The sequence below is a fragment of the Pinus tabuliformis genome, chromosome Q (assembly GCF_031772625.1).
Source record: "Pinus tabuliformis cultivar Carrire ecotype Pingquan chromosome Q, CPIR1, whole genome shotgun sequence".
Classification (NCBI taxonomy): domain Eukaryota; kingdom Viridiplantae; phylum Streptophyta; class Pinopsida; order Pinales; family Pinaceae; genus Pinus; species Pinus tabuliformis.
Window position 1 is genome coordinate 528,816,999 of NC_142296.1, and position 23,441 is coordinate 528,840,439.

Below are 23,441 nucleotides of genomic sequence, written 5' to 3' on the forward strand. Positions count from 1 at the left end.
CAGCAAGCTGATTTTTGGCTCTAGGGACATATGAGATGCAAAAATTATCAAAAGAGTCTTTAAGTCTCCATACCTCATCTCTGTATGCTTTCAGCCTTGGATGCTTTGCTTGAAATGTTTTGTTTACTTGCTGAATGATAAGGTCAGCATCTCCAAACACCTTTATATTTCCGATCCCTCTGCCTTTAGTTGTGTTAAGGCCCAATAGTAGAGCCTCATACTCTACTATATTGTTTGTAACTTGGAAAGCCAGCTTAAAGGATATATGTGTACTTTCTTGTTCTGGAGATATCAGCACCACCCCTGCTCCTGCGGTCTCCCTAGAACATGCTCCATCAAAGAACATTTCCCAAACTTGACTTCCTTGCTCTCCCTCGGCCTGATTTGTTGGTTTCTTGAGCTACATTGAGGCCTTCTGGGATTCTTCAATTTGGAGGATACAAGCTCCAAAATCAGTGTCTAAGGCATATATGGGATGATTAGAAGGATTCTTCTCATCACTGATGATGTATTCCAGCAGTGCTTCTCTGTACAATCTCCTGCTTCCTCCTCCAAAAACTGGGACAATGGAATAAGATAAGTCATTCTGTAATGTCCCACCTAATCTCTTGATCCACCCTCTGGACAGCAGCATGCCAAACTTATGAGGGACATCTTCCACCAAAATATCCATCATCATGCTCTTCATGGGCAGCTGAGTTACGATAATGGCTAGATCTTTAATCAACCCCAGACATTTCACCTTTATTGAATCAAATGAGAATAAATCATGATATGGTCTAGTGATATCAAGGAGACATAAAATGATGGAGAATTATTATCAGCAGGTTCGATCATAGGGCTAAGTACAACTGTAGGTTTATCATCTTGCAAATTGACATAATAAGTGGAGGTTTGTGTGGCTTTCAGCTCAAGAGCCTCAAGGATAGGCTTTCTAAAAACTTCACTCTTTGCTAGTTCTATCAGAGGTACAGATACTTTTAACTTCTGGACTTCTGACTCAAAACTGAAAGGGGAAGGGGACTTATCAGGACCTCTTACCTCTTGAGATGGTGCTTTAAGGATGACTGGATTAGCTGCTGGCTTCTTTTGTCTGATATTTTATGACTCTGTTTGGATAGTAGTTATTTGGATTGGAATCTCCTTGACATTGTTTGCTTTTGACCTCAGATTATATCTTTGCTGTTCACCATTCTGCATAACATCCTCTTTGTCCCACTCTTGACTGGTTTGGTCCTGCAGTAATGATTCTTCATATGCAGCCAATGTCAAAAAGGTATCACTACCCTTATCTTCCATGCAACGGATTTCATCCTTCTCTTCAAATTGCTCCTCCTCCATGACTACATTTTGGAAAGGGGCCTTAACTCTTTGTTCTTCATTTACTTCTTTACCCCTTTGAATGATTTGTAATTGTTCATTTGCTTGTCTGAATGGATTTGGATTTCTTGGAGCAAATTTGTTTTGAAACCTTGTTTTCCCAGAACTCTGCTCAACTTTCAGCTTGGATATCTCAGCAGCCAATGACTCTATCATTTTAGTCATTTTATCTAATTTGGGTTCTGAAGATGAAGCAGAGGAAGAAGAAACCTCACTTCTCTGCCTTCTTCTTTCAGCATGACTTTTAAGCTTTTCTACAGCCATGATATTTGATTCCACCTCCAATGCTGCATCTTGCATATCAGCTAGAGTGGCACACCTTCTTTCTCTCAACGGTAGGTAGAAATCCGAGTCAAAAGCATTGGCATAAGTGAGTTTGACAGAGGTGGGGGTAGGCTTTACTTCAGCTAGTATCTTACTATACATATAGTTAAATCTTTTATTAAAATCAAGCAATGATTCCCCATTCTCCCTTTTTAGGTTTCCAAACTCTGTATGGTAGTAGAGCAGGTCTTTTCTATCTCCGCATTGCTTCAGAAATGCATCATCCAATGCCTCAATGTTTGGTATGGACCTATGGGGTAATTCTCTGAACCACTTTCTAGCTTCCCCATCAAGGCTCTGAACAAACACTCTCATCCAAGGATAATTTTAGGGGCGAATGTTCGCCCTTTGGCGAAATTAAGGGGTTTTAAATTTTTAGTGGGCGAATATTTTGTACCATAGTACATTTTTACAAATCACCTCAAATAGCCCACCTTATTTTAAGGGAGAGGGTAAAAAAGGTAAATTTAGCCCTTGAAATTAGGACTTACAACCTTCCGTTCGCCCATTTTCAAGAATAGGTTTTATTTAAGTGAATCCATTCGCCCATTTTCAAGAATAGGTTTTATTTAAGTGAATCATATGGGCCAAATACCATATTTATAAAAGAGGTATGGTAAATTAATAAAAATATAAATAAATGAGAAGTATGGTAAATAAATAAAACATTTTTTATATTTACTCCATAAGTCACCTTATATACATGTAAGGGTGTAAACAAATAAAAATATAAGTAAAGTGGAGGTATGGTAAATAAATATAAATATAAATAAACTATACGTATCGTAAATAGATAAAACCTCTTTTTATATTTAGTCCATAACCCTTGTTCTATTTATGAAAGCTCAAGAAAGAGGTTTTATTTAAGTGAATCCATGGGCCAAATACCATATCTGTAAAAGAGGTATGGTAAATTAATAAAAATATAAATAAACGAGAGGTATGGTAAACAAATAAAACATTTTTTATATTTACTCCATAAGTCACCTTATATTTACGAACACTCAAAAAATGGGTAAATAAAAATATAAATAAACTATACGTATCGTAAATAGATAAAACCTCTTTTTATATTTAGTCCATAACCCTCGTTTTATTTATGAAGGCTCAAGAAAGAGGTTTTATTTAAGTGAATCCTATGGGCCAAATACCATATTTGTAAAAGAGGTATGATAAATTAATAAAAATATAAATAAACGAGAGGTATGGTAAACAAATAAAACATTTTTTTATATTTACTCCATAAGTCACCTTATATTTACGAACACTCAAAAAATGGGTTATATTTAGGTGAAACCTATGGCCAAAATACTATGGGACAAATACCATGGACTAGATTGTTATTAATACCATGCAAAAAACCATTATTAACCCTAATATTAGAATTAATAAAAATAAAAATGGCACATGGTATTGACCCATGGTATTCACCAAAATGGCACATGGTATTGACCCCTCGAATTCACCTGGAATGTAGCCTATTTAAATGGGGGAATTAAACCAGCATGTAGCCTATGCTAAGATTCACTAGGACTTTACAAAGTTTTATTATTTAGTGAAAGACTCCCCAAGATCTTAGAAGATGTTATAATTGAGTAAAATATTCGCCATGCCTGGTGAGAGATTCGCCAAAAAATTATATATACATATTATATTATTGATAAAATCGCCTTCCACTTTTCCTATATACCATGGAGATTCGCCCATTTATTATATTTATAAATTTGGGGGGGTTCTTAAAATTTTCCCTGGGGAGTCTCATCCACACATCATCCTCACTAATATCTAAGTTGTCAGCATAACTATAAAAGGACTCAAGGTGTTCTTCAGCTGTTACCCCCTCTGTACCAGTGAATTTGGGCATGTATTTATGATATTCTCCTGCATGCATGGAATTCAAAGGAACAGGCAAGAACAGAGGTCCATACCTAGCAACTATGATTCTTTCCATCTTCGTGGGAGCTTGCTGGCCTGCCATGACTGGGATATGTGGAAGGAAACTGGCAGATTGAATGGTAGGAAGTAATGAAATAGATGAGAGAGATGAAGGAAAATGATGGACTGTATGGGAGGATTTCTTTGGACTGAGATCCAAAGGGGAACTAACTGAACAAGGAGATCTATTAATTTTTGAAGGAATTTCTTGATTAACAATGTTGGGCTCTAAATCTTCAAATTGTATATCCTCAGCTATAACCTTATCTTTCAGAGATGTATAAGATTTCTTAGGTTTACCTGATCCTGATGGTCCTTTTAGTGATGTTTTCTTCTTCTTAGCAATCTTCTTAAGGTCAGGCACTGGGTCAACTGGTGATTTCTAAGGATTTCTTTGGGTATGCCTCACAAACTGAGCCAGAACTGAATTGTGGAGTCACCACCAGGTAGTTTCTCCAGTAGAGTCGCCAGATAGATGATTACAACTAGAAATGTGTCCAGACTTTGTCTATCATCAAAGCGTGGAACTGTGTCATTTTCCCAGGGAAGCTAAGCTTCAATCTCCTCTCCCCAGCAATGACGCCAATAAATGTTATCACCCCAAGAAACTCTCCTAGGTTGTAGCTCGGAGATGCTCGGGAACATTACAAACTCAACTTAATGTTGGAAATGGATGAATGGAAGGAATGGTGCATATTCAAGCCAGATAACCACTCCTACTTTGCTTGACTCCAGACATGTGTGAACACCCCCAGACCACAAGGCTTTAGACCACCAATTACTCACAGTTTAAGGATTGGTTGAATATGGAGAATATTGACCACACCAGAAAATGCACAGAACCCTGTGATGGCCGATTGCAACCAGTAAAAAGGTCTGCAAATCTAATTCCCTAGTTCACAGACAGGATGATAGCTCTTTGTCACTAAGTGAAAATAAACTTGATCAATACATTCACTGATACATACAAGATTATAACACAGAGGTAGGATGACAGCTCCTCTAATGCTACACATCAAGAAATCAGGAAAAATGCACGTCAAGCACAACCTAGAACATAATAGAAATGTAAAGTGAGCAATTAACAACAAAAGAAGCTTGCATTAGCTGAAAATAAAGACGAGACGCTGCAAGTATCAAAGCAGTTACAGTCTCCATAAGTTGAACCTTACATCAAAACAACAACCATCAACCCTGATTACATCTGTTTTATGGGTATATATAGAGTTTGGTTGCAAAAATGTTCTGCTATTCTAGGCGTGGAGGGGTCATAATTGACCACCAACCGCTTTAACTGCTTGGAAAAACTTCTGAGTGCAATTACTTGCTGTAGTGAACAAAATTGATCTCCTTGGATGCTCTGTTGTACTTCTCGAGTAGGTCGAGTGTCGTAAAGGATAGAATTTCATAACTGCTGAATGTGTTTACCTACTAGGCTCTATACCTTTCCTTCTCGGCCATGTTGTTTGTTGAAGATGGTGGTTGAGGAGTAACTACGCAGAGTACTGGATGTTGGCCACCTTTGTCCTTCGAATGCATGGGACAGGCTATGGTCGAGAGGACTAAATGGAAGATGCATGGGCAGGACAGGAACAGATATCAACCGTTGGATCATATGAATGGATAGCGGAGATCTCTCGGCAGGAGGTATCAGGTGGAAGCGAGGGGTGGACAATCGTGAGTTGTTGGATCTCCGGTGGACAGATCTGATGGCCATCGAGCAGAAGACATGCATGGGAGATAACGAGCGGGGACGGAGGACGGGCAGTAAGCGGTATTTATCGCACTGCTATTAGGGGTCGAGCGGTAATCGTATAAAGGTGCGTGATTCCATTAGAACGGTGACACGTGGTGGATGGGACGTGACGAAAACCGCTTTGATCGCGAGTTATCGCGTGGGCGGTTCGGAGGTGCAGGAGGAGCGATTGCCATCCGATTGCAGCGGAGATGATCGGATGGCATAGGTTTGATTGCACGAGTTTTATGTCGGATGTGACGGGAAGAGAACTTGTAAAGGCGCACGGTCATGTGATTAAGGTTATGTGATGGTTTAAACTCCACGTCTAGGTTTAAGGGCAAAGGCTTAACAATATATGGTTTTTTAACAATCAAGCCCGAGAAATGGAGATGAGAGGAGGGTGTTTGGAGTGAAAGGGGAGGCGGAATGACCAATTATAGGCCTCTCTTGAGCAGAAACAAGGACTGAGCTTCCATCTGAGATTTCGAATATCAGCAACATGTGGCAGAGCTAACAGAGACAACCATAGATCATTTATGGATAGGAGGACAGTACTAATGGGGCATATGGTAGCAGATCATGATCAGGTCATAGGTTAGATAAGGATGATGTCATCAAAGGTGGCAGATGGGTGGATACACCTGACAAGAGAGGTAGTGGTTATGGGTTCTATTCTAGTTCTGGTTCATATAGACATCATGGTCATCATCGTTATCATCCTTACAGGAGGAGTGAGAGGGGATACTTTCCATATGAGTTCAAGAAATCCAAGCCTCCTACCTTTGATGGAGAATTTAAGAAATCGAAAGGCACAAAAGCATGGTTTCTTGGGATGAATAAGTTATTCAAAATGCATGATTATTCAGAGAACATGAAGGTCAAGATAGCTATTTTCTATGATGTGCTCTAGTTTTTTCTCGTGTTCATGACTTGACATGCTAATGATTGATTGATGAATGTATGGGCTAACAAGTGTTATTGCAGTGATTAAGAGAGGACATTACACCTTCTTGGTGATTCTCAAATGAGGTTCAAACTCTTAATATCATATATGCATTAAGGACCATTAACTCACATGTTCACCATATGTTTGATGAAATGAATGTCATGGTTAGGTCTGGATAGGTCATGTTCTTGTTCAAGTTTTGTATGAATAGATTTTTTGTTATTTCTTTTATCATTCTAGAAAGTTACAAGCAGTTCTGAACACTGGTCTAGAGGCTAGCCTAGAAAGGTGGCTCAGATCTCGGGACTACACCCTTGGAAATGAAGATTTTGGGCTATAACCATAAGGAAGGGGGTTTGTGCACGCAATTGGAGGACTATAATCAAGCCATAAGATTGTCATGCATGCAGTTTTGGGCCTAGGTCAGTGAAAAAGAAATGAAACTTAGGGATTGGGCACCTTGAGTGGATGTCTATCTCCTAGGTGGTCTATAGCCCTTGAGGAAGATCAAGAAGGTTTAAGTTTGAAGGCCCTACTTCCTTAACTGGAATTTAGAGGTCTGGTCATGTCATAGTGGTACTCCACTTCACATTACCGAAGGGATTGTAAAAGAGGGTAAATGTGGGATGTTGGTGTTACAGATTGGTATCAGAGCATGGTTCAAATACTTTGACTGGATGGGATAGATGCATGTCATTATGCATGCATCATCATGCTTATGGTTGTCATGCATGAGCTCAATGTATGCAGTTAGTGTGATCATGCATGATGTTTATATATTGATATGATCATGTATGTGTGTGTGTGTGTGTGTGTGTGTATTTTGACAATTTGGATTGATTTTCTAGATGAGATAGCCTCCCCTAAACTTCACTGAAGTATGTTGATTAGGTTTATATTTGGTAATTTGACATGGTATGTTTATAGGAAGAAGAAGATCATAGATGACAAGTAGAATGGTGGATTATAGATCATGTGACTCTCCTTATAGATCAAATGAGCAACCAAGAGATGAGTAGTCTCTTGACATAATAGATACCTTGAGCAGTTTAAAGGAAGATATTAGAGGTTTAAAGGTGGATAATGACCAAATAATTTAGTCACAGGAAATTCTTTCCATAGCTCAAGAAAAGAAATCAGAGGTCATTGTCGTGATCCTTTAGATTTTGTCAGATTTTCAGAGATAGGGACAACCAGATATCAGATACAGATGGGAGGAAAAGCTAATGGGGCACATGGTAGTATATCTCGATCAAGGAAAAGGTCAGACAAGGACAATATCGTCAAAGGTGGCAGATGGATGGATACACCTGACATGAGAGGTAGTGGTTATGGGTTCTATTCTAGTTTTGGTTTAGATATATGTCATGGTCATCATATTTATCATCCTTACAAGAGGAATGAGAGGGGATAATTTCCAGATGAGTTCAAGAAATCCTAGCATCATACATCTGATGGAGAACTTAAGAAATCGAAAGACACTGAAGCATGGTTTCTTAGGATGAAGAAGTTCTTCAAGATGCATGATTATCTAGAGAACATGAAGGTTAGGATATCTATTTTCAGTCTCAAAGGAAAGGCAAACATCTGGTGGGAAGATGTGAAGCATGTTAGAGGCATCATGATAGAGGATTTGAGTTGGCCTGAGTTCAAAAGAACCTTCAAGAAGAAGTACTTGTCAGATAAATACTATGACGGTAAGGCTATAAGTAGTTCTACTAATTGAATATGGGTTTAGATGAAGAGTACACAACTAAGTTTCTGTAGTTTTTTATGTATGTGCCTTATATCAAGGATGAGAAGATGAAACTTCAAAGATTCATCAGTGGATTGCCATTAGAATTAAAGGATAAAACATGGGCCTCAACCTGGAGAGTAGAAAAATAAAGGTAGTGGAAGGGAGATGATGTAGTGTTGGATTTGTGGCAAAGATCATCACAAGAAAGATTGTTCGTTAAACCAATGTGGTAGGCCACAGATCTACAATGCTCAAGAGGCAAAGATACTTGGGGATATTGGTCATAGCACTCCTTGGATCTATGCAACATTTGATAAGAAGTAGGAAGATCACTAGGAATCCATTTTTGAGATGGAAGGTAATCTATATAATTGAGTTGTTTCCATTTTGATTGATTGTGGATCAAATTATAGTTATGTTAATCCTAACCTAGTGGATAAGTGTAGATTGATTAAATAAGTGCATGTAGATTCTTGGTTGTTGTGGTTGACTACAAGGATCAAGATAAGATTTCACCATTGGGTGAGGGATTATGCATTTCATCTGAATGGTATGCATACATCAACAAATCTAAAAAATGTGCTTCCATTGGGATCATACAGTATGATTTTGGTCATGGATTGGTTGTACCTTCATAAGGTTAAGGTATATTTTTATAAGAAGGATATTGAGTGTCTGGATGATGATGGGGAGAATAGAATCTTGTAGGGCGAGTAGAAGCCAACATCTATGAGAACGATTACATCTATGAAGGCTAATCATAGTTGTAGGAAAGGGCATGTATTATTTGTGGTGCATGTTTCCAATGAAAAAGGGAAGGATGTTGAAGTCTTGAAGAGGTATCTGACTTTGCAGTAGTTTTAGGATGTATTTCGAGTAGAGATTTCATATTTACTACCTCATGGGGAAGTGGATTTTTCTATGGATTTGGTACCAGGAACAACACCGGCATCAAAGGCGCCTTACAGGATGAGCACTCTAGAGTTGGTAGAATTGAAGTTGGAGCTTAAGGAAATGTTAGATAACGGATACATTAGGCCAAGTGTGTCGCCTTAGGGTGAACCAATATTTTTTGTGAAGAATAAGGATGGTACTCACAAATTGCGCATTAATTATAGGAAATTGAACAAGGTGACTATCAATAACATGTATCCTTTGTCATAGATTGATGACTTGTTTGATCAGTTAAAGGGGTAAGTAGTGTTCTCAAAGCTTGACTTGAGATCAATATATCATCAGGTATACATCAAAGAAGAGGACATCTACAAAACCACATTTGAGACTAGGTATGGGAAATAATAGTTTTTTGTGGTTCCTTTTGGTTTCACTAATTCTCTAGCTACTTTCATGTGTTTGATGAATAGTGTGTTGTGTCCTTATCTAGACAAGTTTGTGATAATGTTCATTAATGATATATTAATATATTCTAAGAATGAGGAAGAGAACTTAGAACACCTAGTAGAAGTACTGATATTGTTGAGAGAGCATCAGTTGTATGCCAAGCTTAGTAAGTGCATTTTATTTAAGATATAAGTTCATTACTTGCGAAATGTTGTTTCTAAGGAAGGAATATCAATGGATCCCAAAATTATCATAGTTATCATGGAGTGGGCAGCTCCTAGGAATTTGGATGACATCAAATCATTCATGGGGTTAGCAGGTTATTACAGGAGGTTCATCATAAACTTTTCATGGATTTCCTATCATATTACATCATTGCATAGAAAAGGAAAGAAGTTTGAATGGACAGATAAATGTGCAACCAATTTTGAGTAGCTGAAGCAGTTGCTTACAAGTGCTCCGATCTTGAATGATGTAGATCTAGATAAAGAGTTCATGGTATGTACAAATCCTTGCAAAAGAGGACTTGGTGGAGTCGTGATGCAGGAAGGATACATGGTATGCTATGAGTAAAGGAATTTGAATAAGCATGAGTAGAACTATGTGACTCATGATATTGAGTTGGAATCTATTATTCATGCCTTGAATATGTCGAGACATTATCTTCTTGGCACAAGATTTATTATGAGTGATCATAGTGGACTAAGGTATGATTTTGACCAACCTAATCTAAATTCTGGAAAATTAGATGGTCAACTACTCTCAACAAGTTCAACTTTGATTCTGGGTACATTAAGGGTAAGGAGAATATGGTTGCATATTATGTTAGCATGAGAGTATAGGTGAATCACATATCAACTATGAGTTCATATGGGATAGATTTGCAGGAGAAGATCTTTTATGTGGGGCAATGGGATGATAGGTACTAGCAACTTAAGCATAGATTAAAGCAACAACGTAGAGGTGAGAAGGATGTTGATTATCCTCTCACAATAGATGGCTTGGTGAGATTTAGGAATAGGATCTATGTGTCAGACAATAGTGAGCTCAAGAATCTTATCTTGAGGTAATTTCATTCCAAGCCATATTTAGGACAAATGATATATCATAAGACTCTAACAACTATGAAGAAATTCTACTATTGGCCAAATATGAAGAAAGAGGTGGCTAAGTTTGTCACAAGATGTTTTGATTGTCAACAAGTGAAGGTGAAGTGTAAGCATCCAACTAGTTTGTTGTATCCTATTCCGATTTTAGAATCGAAATGGGATGACATTTCCAAGGATTTCATCATAGGCTTACTGAAGACATCTTGACAACATGATTCCATCGTGGATTTGATTGGCAAGTTGACCAAGATAGCTCACTTCATTCCAGTGAAGTCTACTAATTTAGCTAGTGTGGTAGCTCATGTCTTCATCAAGGAGATAGTGAGATTAATACATGGTTTTACCAAGAATGTATCTAAAAGAGATGCCAAGTTGACTTCCAGGTTTTGGAAGAACTTTTTTGTAGGTTTGTGGAAAAATTTGGCTTTCATTATAGCTTATAATTTGCAGATATATGGATGGACAGAGACGGTCAACAGGATTCTTAAGGACATGTGAAGGATGTATGTCATGCATCAGCAGAGGAAGTGGGAGGAGTATCTTCCACTGGTAGAGTTTTCTTATAACAATGGATATCAAGAGTCGTTGAGGATGAGTCCATTTGAGGCTCTTTATGGACAAATTTGTAATACTCCCATCAGCTGGAGTGATCCAGTGAATAGGCTATTGATTTGACTAGACATGTTGGTAGAGATGGAATAGGAAATGCAGGTTATCAATAAGAATTTAAAGGTAGCACAAGACAAGAAGAAGAGTTATGCATATCAAAATGGGGCATTCAAGGAGTTTCAGGTTGGGGAGCATGTGTACTTGCACATGAAGCCTAAGAAGAGATCTTTGAGGATTGGATCATGTGCCAAGTTGGGACCTCAGTATTGTGGGCCTTCTGATATCCTTGAAAGGATTGGACTAGTGGCCTATAGACTTGTACTGCTGCCAACAATGAAAGTCCATGATGTTTTCTATGTTTCATTTCTTAAAATATATGTAAGGGATTTTGATCATGTGACTGACTGGTCTGTATTGTAGGTGGAGCCAAAAGGATAATTCCAGCTGAAACCTCAATGCATATTGCAACAAAAATAGTTCATGCTTTGGAACCAAGCAATCGAGCAAGTTAAAGTGCAGTGGAAGTACTTTGGGCCCAATGAAACTATACGGGAGATGACTAATCAAATGTGGGTTTTATATCCTTCATTATTTTCTAGTTCAAGCAAATGACTTTTTGGTATATGTATATGTATATGTATTTATGGATGTTGTTGTAGATACCGCCATGAGCTGTGTTATAGATCTCCAATAAGCAATATGTTTGTTATGTTTTTCGGTATGATGTCATTGTAAAAAATGCAATGAGTTATGTTATAAAGCTCCATGAGAAGTATGTTTTGATTTTTAGTGGTTTTACTGGTCATAGGTGTCACAAAACACTGAGGACAGTGTTCCCTCAAGGGGGGGTTTATAATAGCCCAAGGTTAAAATTTCATGTAATAAAGGATGATAAAGGAAAAATAATACCAAGATCACGGGACATGTATTCCAAGGTGAATTTTGGTGAAGCGCTATAATGGGTATCACTTTCAATTTATTTATGGCTATGGAAATTGGAAAAGGAAAATAGGCATTAATTGTCATTTATTTATGAAAATAAAGGAAAATAGGAGAAAAGGGATATGAAAGGTCACATATTTGCATGAGAGAGAAATTGAAGGAAAATGAAGAAAATACAGGCTTCAATGATACAAAGGCTTATGAGGAGCAGTTCACAACTTTGTTAGTTTAGTTTTGTCTCTCCTTCACAATTGCACACTTAGAGCATTCTTGGAGCACTCTAGCATTGGAGAAAGTAAGGAAAAGGAAGGACAAGGAAACCAAAGAAAGGAGAAAGACAAGCAAGGAAGTTTGGTTTAAGCATATTCAACAAGAGGATTTTGTAGGTAATAGGTTGCATGTGTGATTTTCTAGCTGAGGTGTGACTGCACATTACATGCATTTGTTCATTTGGTTTATTTGCTGTCATTGGAATGGATTTTTCTTGGTTTTGACAATGGTGTCATCCTTGCCTTTTCATTTCCTAGATAGCCCTGGTGTGATGGGATTCATTTCCGGTTGAGCTTTGGATTACCAAAAGGTTTTGGATCCGGTTGAGGCGGTCACAAGAAAATTCTCAAGGGTTGGGGGTGGAGATGGTTTTCTTCGGGAATCCCTCGACAGGTAGGTGGAGATAAAAAAAATTCCTTAAGGAATGGTGAAGGAATTTTGAGGAATTTTGAGGTTTAACTTATGGATTCCATTGGTTGTTTATGTCTTCATTTATCCCATGAGATCCCAGATTCATGCTTGGAATATAGCATGGGGGTGATTGGTTGAAAGAAAGGTTTGGTTCAGCCCAATTGATGGTCAGTTGCTACATGGAAGTCCCTTACGTGGTCGGCTTTGCATATGTCTTTAAAATCTATTTTCATAATGTGATTAATGAGCACATGTACTTGTTTTTATGTTAACTATATGGCATATTTTTCATGGTTCTTATTCTGGTTATATATTGGTTACAAGCATGGTTCTCTTATGTGCTCTAGTTTTGGTTCTTGTTCATGATTTTACATGATAATTATTGATTCATGAATGCATGGACTAAAAAGTGTTACTGTAGTTATTAAGAGAGGGAATTAGACCTTCTTGGTGATTCTAGGATGAGGTTCAAACTCTTAATATCAGATATGCATTCATGACCTGTAACTCACATGTTCAGAATATGTTTGAAACAATATCTGTCATGGTTAAGCCTGGTTAGGTCAACTTATTGTTAAAGTTTTGTATCAATAGATTTATAATTATGTAATTTATCATTTTGAGAAGTTATAGGCAGTTCTGGGTAGTGGTCTAGAGGTTGTCTTGGAAAGGTGGATCAAATCTTGAATGTGTACCCTCTGAACTAAATATTTTGGGCTATAACCATAGGGAAGGAGGCTTGTGCATGTGGTTATATAGTTATAACCACACCCTATCTTGGTCATGCATGTAATTGCAGGCCTAGGTTAGTAAGAAATCAATCCAACTAAGGGATTGGGCACCTAGAGTGGTTGTTTAGTTCCTAGGTGGTCGGTAGCCCCTCAGGAAGGTGAGGAAGGTTTAAGTTTGTATGCCCCACTTCCTCAACTGGAATTTCGAGTTTGGGTCATGTCACAATGAGGCTTCACTTCACATTTAGTGGAGGGATTACAAAAGAAGGTAAATGTGGGGTGGCAGTGTTACATACATGAAATTTTGGGATCCTATTTCAAGGTTAGGAGATGCACAACTAATGTCCCTACCCTCTTGGCTTGTCCATGAAGGAGCAAGAGATAAGGAAGTAAAGAAGGTTATGACCAAGGAAGAAAGTGAGCCCCTGTACCTCATAGCAAAATTAACAAGTCTCAAGGTTGTCATAAGCAACCATAGAATTATTGTTGCAGACCCTAAATTGGCCCCTCACTACCTAGAGAAACAAGAACAAGCCATCTGATGGGCCTCTAAATTAGACATAAATTAAGGCCCATATGACCATCCTTCAGCACATTAAACCTTTATTTTTGCATTATATAATGTATTTTTAACTTTAATATGTTCATTAGGAATGTTTATCGATAATTTCATATTTGTGCCTAATATTATTTATTTTTGTGGAATATTATGATAATATTGTGCAGATTATGGAGATTTGGAGGAGGAGATAATCTACGGACCTTCTCCCTACTACAGGAGGATCAATATTAAATAATAAATCAACAAGATATTATGGAATCATGGAGCTCCAATGATTGAAAAAATATAGGAATATGTTCCTTGCCATTTAATGCAAATTCCTAGTATTGGGAACTAGATCCACTAATCAAGGGATTTTGGTGGGGAAATATTCCTCATTTCATGGGGAATGATTCCTAATAATTTTATATGAGTACCGAGTCGAATTTTCCTCTAGGGGTGGAATTTTATTAGTCTTCTTGTGGAGAGAACTTGTATTTTTGCAGGCCACTGTCATTTCTTGCAAGGATGTAATTCTATTCATGGACATAATGAAGATTGGTGACATGTTCAACTTCTAAATCTTGGTCTCCTTCATAGGAATTTTATTTTCCTTGATCATGGACATCCCAGGAGCCTTAGAGCCCTTGTGTATCATTTACTTTTCTTCTTTTCACTTCTTATTCACATGCATCTCTTGTTCTTATTTTTTTCTATTTCTGCATTTAGTATTAATGATTTCTTGTTGTAGGATTGGGTTAAATGGTTGAAGTAAGTTACTTAGTAGGATCACATGCATAATTTAATCATTGGAACATATTTGGAAGGTCATAGTAATCAGTTACTTGGATTAGTTTTCTTATTCCCAAATCCAAATTTCTGGAAGTCCTTTGTGGCAAATAATAGTAAATTTCTTCTATTTTTTACAGCATGATAATGAGCTTCAATCGAGTTGATTCCACTTGCATTAGATAAGAAAAAACGTTATATTTCATAATAAAAATTACTCCATTGCATTTTCACTTTATTAGGTTACGCATTTGATAGATTTACTAGATCACTAGTTCTTGAATTTCTAGATTTTAGACTAGTAATTTTCTGCCATTTTTTCGCATGGGTTAACAGAGGTCCTTTTGAGTGATGCCACTTGGAATGGAGACCTAAGACATCCTAGTCAATAAAAAAACTTATCCCATCAAATTTTTATTATATTTGGTTGGTAATTCAGTGAATTACAACTCCCTATAGAAAATATATTGTTTCCTGTAGTAAACTATAGGAAACCTTATATTACTCTTCCAACCTGTATATACTTGCCCATATTTGATAAAAAATATTAGTTTTGCTCCCTTAGGTTTGAATCATGACCCCTAGGCTCTAAATCAATGATTATTGAAGTCTAAATAAAAGCTAGGACTTGCCTCTTTACCCATGCAAAACATTTCAGTGATTTGAGCTAACGGACAGATTTATGAAATAGATAATACAATGATGATTGCCACATCCAATGAACATTGTTAATGGATCTGAACTCTTTGAAATGTAATGCTTGACATTTATTTGATGATTTTTACCTTATGCAATTAGAATCATTTTCTTTCCTTCTACTCCATTTCTTGCAATAGGTTAAGGTTTCCAATTCGAGCATTTCATTTTCTGCAATTAGTTTAGGATTTTATTTCAGTACATGCACTCCATTACATCATGAAAACAAAGGAAGGATACATTGTATGTTTCACATATAGTGATGATACCTCTTAATTTTGTATGAACCCCAGGTTGATAATTAAAGTTTGTAGCCTTGGGAGTTGTAGCATTCATATTGCAATACCGAGGCTCATCACTTTTTGGCGACGCTGTCAAGGAGGTGTCAAAGTATGCATTATTTTCTTTCCTAGTAGATTCATTTCTTTTAATTTTTGTATTAAAAAAAATTCAATACGCATATTTCGTTTCAAAAATAGAAAATTGCATTTCATTAGCATTATTATTCAAAAAAAAAAAAATACTTCTCCAACACCAACCCCCCCTCGATGCGATCGCGTGGTGTAGTAAGAGCCACATCACCAATCGTTTTTGCAGGTAGAACAAGAGGTGATAGAGAAGGTAAAATTAACAAATGGAGATGATGAAAATGAGGAAGATCCTCTTGGATTTCCTAGTGAAGATACTAATGTCAGTGTGCATATGAAGAACATCCCTCCATATTTTCTTCCAAACTTTCATGGTCTAAGGTCAGAGGATCTTGAAACCTTTCTCTTTGAATTTGAAATCCTTTATAGATCTTATGGTTACTTACTAAACACTCAAAAATTGACATGGTTTCTGATGACATTGAAGGATAGAGCTCTTAAATGGTTCATGAGTTTAAGGACTAATTCAATAAGATCGTGGAATGATATGTAAAATATATTTCTAGAAAAATATAAAGATAATGATCCCAAAGAATAAATATCTAGAGTGAATAAAAAAGAAGATGAGATCCTTGAGGATTTAATAGAGAGGTTCATGTATAATGTTAAGAGGGAGAAACTACATCATTTAGGATCCAACACACTAAAAACCCTCTTACTTAGAACAATTAGGGATGAGTGGATTGATCTCCTTGATCTCATGAGTAGAGGTTATGTATACCAATTATTATTTGAAGAAATTTGTGAAACATGCAAACACATTGTTAGCGCTCAAATTTGCCTCAGGCTGAGGAAGGCAAAACTCATGGCAACATCAAACCAAGCTCAGCCTCGTAGCTAGCCCTACGAGGACAGGAGAGGGCTCTCTCCAGTCAATCTCGATAAAATGAGCAATAGGGTGCGAGATGACTAGAATGGGAACTGATTTTAGGCTAGTAAATTGATAGAAAAATTCGATTTAGATTTTTTGGGTTTTTGTTGGAGAAATGGGAAAGAACAATTTTGGGTATGGGGATTGAGGTCAGATCTTTGCAGAATTCGAGTTGGGGCGAGGTAGGCAATAGTCTTGATGCCTTCGATTAGGTGTATGGATGGATCAGAATGAAAAGGAGTTGAAAAGGGCAAAGGAGAACATGGATCCTCTCCAAACTGGCGAAAACATGTAAAACTAAACAAATTTAAAGGAAGAGCACTGTAAACAATGAATTCAACCTAATTTACTCATTCATTTAGTTTCAGAAGTATAAGAAGGGAATGGCATACATTAAACATGAATAAAATTACAATAAACTGAGAGATAACACCATCAAGAACTGAAAGCCACAAGAATCCCAACAGGTGCTGCAAAACCTCTGATCTTTCCTTAGCCAAAATATGAAAAATATGTACAATAGTGTGCCAAGATCTTCCCAAGGGTCCAACCTGTGCTACCGAATGAAAATTTACATATATAGATCAAGCTAACCTCATTCCCTAACCTCTAGGGGTCGAGCTCCTCCTTCTAGGAGTAGTTTGAACAAATTCTAAACATGGAGCAAGAATCTAGGTGACAAAAACAACCTGCCTCTAAAAAGAAGGAAACTGATTCATTACATTAATTTCTTGTTAATTTGTGAATGAATCATCTAGAAGAAGGTAGACAAGTGCCATGTTACCTTACATACATCAAATTACATCATGTTGAGTCAAAAATCGCATCAAGGAGTGAAACTGGTGAAAACTGGCCGAAATTCTGAGCTGGAAGGTGAAAAATTGGCCAAAATCCTCTATGCGCAGCGCCCTGATCTCTATGCGCAGTGCACTTTTCAAGCTGATTTTGAGGCACTGTCTGGCATCCAAATTGAGGTCATGATAGCTCGTTGGAAAGAAATGGATGTGTACTTTCCAACCCAAGTGGAATTCTCCAATTTGGAGCTCATTTTCCCTCTCAAAACTGCATTCTCCCAGAGGTACTTCCTGCTGTTGCAAAAGGTGGCAGCAAGGTGGTTTTCATGGTGTTTTTGTGCCTTTTGATCGTCCAGAAATTGATGAAATACTTCGGCAATAGCTGAGAATGCGTAACTTACCATGAAAAACCAAAAAATATAAATTTTTCCTCCAGCAAGTGTCCCAATCAAAAGCGAGCGCGCATGCGCGCTGCACGTACAACCAAAAAACCTGTTTTTGGGGACCAAAATTTTCAAAATGACGAAATTTTCTCCGAATTCGCTCAAATTCTGAGTGAAGACCCTCCATCATGTGTTATTCTCAGCCAATGAAGCTTCGGCCAAAACTCGAAGTGGATCCGACTTCTTTCACCATTTTAGTGCTTGGCTCAACCTCTTTTTCAAAATCTTCACTTTTGCTTTGTTGACATGCATGCGAGCCCAATAATGATGTTTCATGTGTCGAAGAATATCTTTATCTCTATTAGCCTTTTCCAACAACTTCTCTAAGTGAATGTTGACCCTCTTGAGCCAAGTCTCCCGGTCAGCTTCTATCTCCTGCTCAATAGGTGTGATCTCATGTATATGTCTTCGGGCAGCTTGTCGGTCTTCACGGATTTGTCGTAGCTCTATAAGTGGGTGTTCATCCTCTAACTGTTTATTGTGCTGCTCCAAATAGTTGATCACCCATTCTACTCTCAAATATTTGTCATTCAAGTTATTAATCTCAGCTTTCTGCTCTTGGATGATCTCCTTCAGTTCCAAGCTAGGAGAGCTCCTATCCACATCAGTAAATGTAGCATCAATATCATGGCCTCTTGAAGGGCCCTCCTCATGCATTGACCTCTTGCCCCTATCCTGAACCTGTACCTGTACCTGTGCTGAAGAAGAAGGCGAGACCCCTTCCACACCATGTGGAGATAGTACTCGTTGTGTAGCTGTAAATAAGGCCCTGTGGCCTCGCTGATATGTCACATACACTGGAGCATTGACATGCTCGGTCTCAGCGATGTCAAACTACTGTGAAGGCTCTCCCTCATCATGAACTATCTTTGGAGCTAGCTGAGGCGCTGTGAAAAGGTCACGAGAAATAAAATCCTCCCAAGTGATGCCCTGTTGTGCCAACTGATGAACCACTACGATTTTGATCAACGCATAATGATAAATACTGTTATGCTGATGTGTTGGGGTCTTCCTTTGTACAAGAGGCACCATCTTCTCTATGTTGCGAAACATGAAGTATGGAATGTCAATCATACGTACCCTTGTAAAATGCATGAACAAATAGACATAGTATGCATAAAGACGGGAGAATCTTCCCTCACAACTGAAATATCGAATGATGAGTTTCATCAAAGGTGCAAACTGATCATTCAGGTATTGGAAAGGAAAAACCCTGCTCAAGTGCCTCATATACCCAGGTTTGATGTATGGCTCATAATAGGACTTCTCTAGCTGCTGACGCTTATTCCATTGCTCTCCAATATTTGGTATCCCAGTGGCCTCTACAATAGTCTCTGGTGACAAAATGAAATTAACTCCGGCGAGGTTTACATGGTCATCATGTAAATGTAGAACAAACAAGCGAGCTAATTCACGATGATGTTGAATTTGTGAAATTAGCTCACAATAGTGATAGCATGACTGACGATGAAAACAATCCATTGCAAGCGGGCATGCCTGCAATTGAACCAAAGAAATAGGCTCTTCCCTGAGAGGCTTACCACCTTTGCCACCTCTGCAAGACCTTCGTGGCACATTACCCTCTGCTATGGAATCACTGTCATACTCCTGCTCATACTCTGAATCCGTGTCCGACATGGCTTTGGTGTCAAGATGTTTGCAAGCTTAGAGTGGATTTGGTATGATCTAGGCACATGTACCAAGTTTTTTTGTTGCTACTACCCAATGCACAACGTGCAAACCCAGTGCACAACGCACCCTTCTATGCACAGCGCCTTTGTAAATTAATGCTGGCCAGTGGTGCCCAATGCGCAGCGCACCACCCAATGCACAACGCACAATTCCAACGCTGTCCATGGATATGCAATCATAGTTTCGGCCTTCAAACGCTTGAACATGATCTTGCTTTGGGAATTTGTGAACAAATAGACTTGTTTTCCCTTTTATATACAAACAAAATATCTCACCAAATCTGATTTGATTTAAATTGATTCAATAACCCACTTTGTAATGTTTGGCACTTTTTCACTTTTGGTCTTTTAATACAATACTGCTTTTTGATTTTCTCATGCTTTTCTGAGGTTTGAACTGATCATTTTTTGTTGATTTTTGCAGGGATCTGGCATTTTGGCTTTGGAGAAGATCAGAGACTTGCTCTGAAACCCTTTGAGATAAAACAATTACAATTATTTACAATAACAAATTTTAGTTCCAAAACAGAGTTTTGGACCAAAAATGTTTTAAAATGCTTTATGAAAAAACTATTAAATAAGAGTCTTTTGAAATCAACCTCATGGCCTGCAGGCTTGTATTATGTATATGCAAAGGACTGACAACCCTAGACTCTAGGACTTTTTAACGAAACAAAACTTTTATGACAATGAATGCATGATTATGGACTTTAGTGATTTTTGAGAAAAAAAAAATTTCACTAACCCTGTAGGGACAAACATGAGGAAACACAAGACAACCAGACCCCCTCGTCAGTCAATGGTATGCCCCTAGCGAAATGCAACGAAGTGGAACAAGCAAGACACCTAAAAATGATATGCAAAAGCGAAAAGATCTCTAACGGAGGGCTGTAAGGACCAACTCTAACATTGGCTCCAATGGGGATGGTGGCTCCTTGGAGACACCAAGAACGGCAGATCTCTGGGAGAGCAGACCAGTGCTTTCATCCATTGGGCGATGGAGTCATTATTTCAACATTTAACACAAAACATTGACACATTTATTGACTGCAGATTTGACTGAAAATTGAATACAACTCTGACTAAACTGGCTCAACTTTGAAAACTGAAAGGACTGAAAAAACTGACTCGACAAATCTTAAACCAACTAACCTTCATCTCCAGAATTATAGCCTTCACTGCGGGCCCCAAACTGAAGATGAGAGATCAGTACACACATGCAATAGAACAGAAGTAAAACGATATATACAATGATGATGAAAGGAGCAGAAAATACTCAGAACAATCATCTCCATTCATTTCCTTGAGAATAAAAGCGTTTTGACCACAATATGCTGCAATGTTATAAGGACCTTTCCATAAATTTTCAAATTTTCCGTGCTTTCCTTTATCTTCATTCCGGGCATCCCACTTCAAAACCGCCTCATCCAGCTGAAACTTATCTGTTTTTGCCTTTCTATCATAAATTTTCTTTATAATGCGCTCCTGCAACTTGAAAGTATTTTGAAAGACTTCCTCCCGTGTCTGCTGTAAATGGATCATTTGATTAATCCTCCTCTGCATGGGATCTTCCTCACTACCGGCTTCTTGAAGCAATTTGACTACCGGAATAGCAAGTGAAGTAGGAAAAACCGTGTCGGTCCCATACACCAACTCGAAAGGAGACATACCGATAGACTTTTTCTGACTTACCCTATCAGCCCACAGTGCATTTACTAATTTCTTGTGCCAGCCTTTTTTATTGATTTCCAACAATTTCTTAATGATATTTACCAAAGACTTATTTGAAGATTCCGCCAACCCATTTCCTTGCGGATGGTAGGCGGTCGAATGTCCCAAGCTGATATTGTACTTATAGAAAAATTCAACCATTCTCTTTGACTTGAATGCCGCTGCATTATCTGTGATTAGCTTACTAGGACACCCAAAACGTGACAGTATATTAGTTTCAAGAAAAGAAATAATTACCGCATCCGTGGCCTGTCGGGTGGGAATTGCTTCGATCCATTTTGTGAAGTAGTCTGTAGCTGTCAATATCCATCTATGCTGTCCTGATGATGCCGGATGAATTTCCTGATGAAATCCAAGCCCCACTGCTGAAATGGTGCACTAACTTCAATTGGTTTGAGAGGTAAAGGCTGTAGTTTCTGCTTCCCTTCAAAAATTTCGCATTCATGACAATTCTTAACAGCCTTATATACATATGAAAATAATGAAGGCCAATAAAAACCTGCCCTTAGAATCTTATTCGCTGTAGTTTTCCAAAACAGATGGCCCCCACAGTCACCTCTATGAAAGCCTTCTACAACTCGTTTAGCTTCCTCCTCTACCAAACAATTCAACAGCATTCCACCAGGGTCTTTCCAATACAATGCAGATTTCAGTATGCAAAATTTTGCAGCTTTCAATTTTAATGTTCTACTCTTATTTCTAGGCATTCCGGGAGGTGAAGACAAATTCTGAAGTACATATATAATGTTAGCATACCACGAGGAAGAAAAAAAAATCTCAGATACCTGATTTACCGGATTCTCCTCATCTTCATCGGACATAGCAGCGATCAAATTTATATCTAGAACATGCAGATTTGTTTCAGCCATTAATTTGGCGAGTCCTTGACCTTTGATCAGCTTGGTTGGTTTAATCTCCACATCATAGTATAACAACGCAGCAATCCACTTACCCCGCCTTCCTTCTGGATCTGCTTGTACCAAAACATCTTTTACCGCTGTGTTAGGAACATATGGTATAATGTGGGAATGCAATATATACACATGGAAATCTTTCAATGCCTTTACAAGCGCAAGTGCTTGTTTTTCAATAATGTTGTATTTCAATGCTCCATCCCTTATAATACGACTGAAAAAAGCAATAGGCTTCTCAACTCCATCCCCTTTTTGCATTAGTACAGCTGCCAAAGTGCGCTCAGAAGCAAATGAAAACAAAATGAAGTCTTGTGTGTAATCCAGGCTAATTAAAGTAGGGGCTGAAGAAAGAGCTAATTTTACCAAATTGAATGATTTCACCGCCTCTTCTGTCCACTTTAACTGACTGTCCTTTTTCAGCATGTTCGTGATTTCTCTAAGATGCTCGGAAAGATTTGGAATAAAACGACGCAGAAAATTCAGTTTGCCATTAAATGGCTGTATTTCTTTCTTGTTCTGGGGCTATTCAATCTGCTGGATGGCCTCAACACGTGCAGGGTCAACACAAATGTCGTCTTTTGATATGATGTGGCCAAGTAGCTTACCTTCATCCATGGCGAAAAGGCTCTTTTTTGGATTCAGCGAAATGCCATATTTGCTGCACTTTTGAAAAACGATTTTCAAATGATATAAATGCTCCTCATCAGAATTTGAAAACACGGTTAAATCATCAAGGTAAACAACTAAAAATACATCTTTCTCATTGGCGAAATCCATATCCATTGCACGCTGAAAAGTGGCACCTGTATTTTTCAAACCAAACGACATCTTTGCATAATGAAATGTTCCCCATGGAGTGGTGAACGCAGTTTTGTCACGATCATCTTCATGCACTAAAATCTGATTGTATCCCAAATAGCCGTCGAGTAGTGACATCCTTGATGCTCCAACTACTCGCTGCAATATATGGTCCATTTTGGGCAGCGGATAATTGTCTTTTAAGGATACCTTATTCAAATTTCTGAAGTCAATACATAAATGGATCTCACCGGTTTTCTTTCTTACGGGT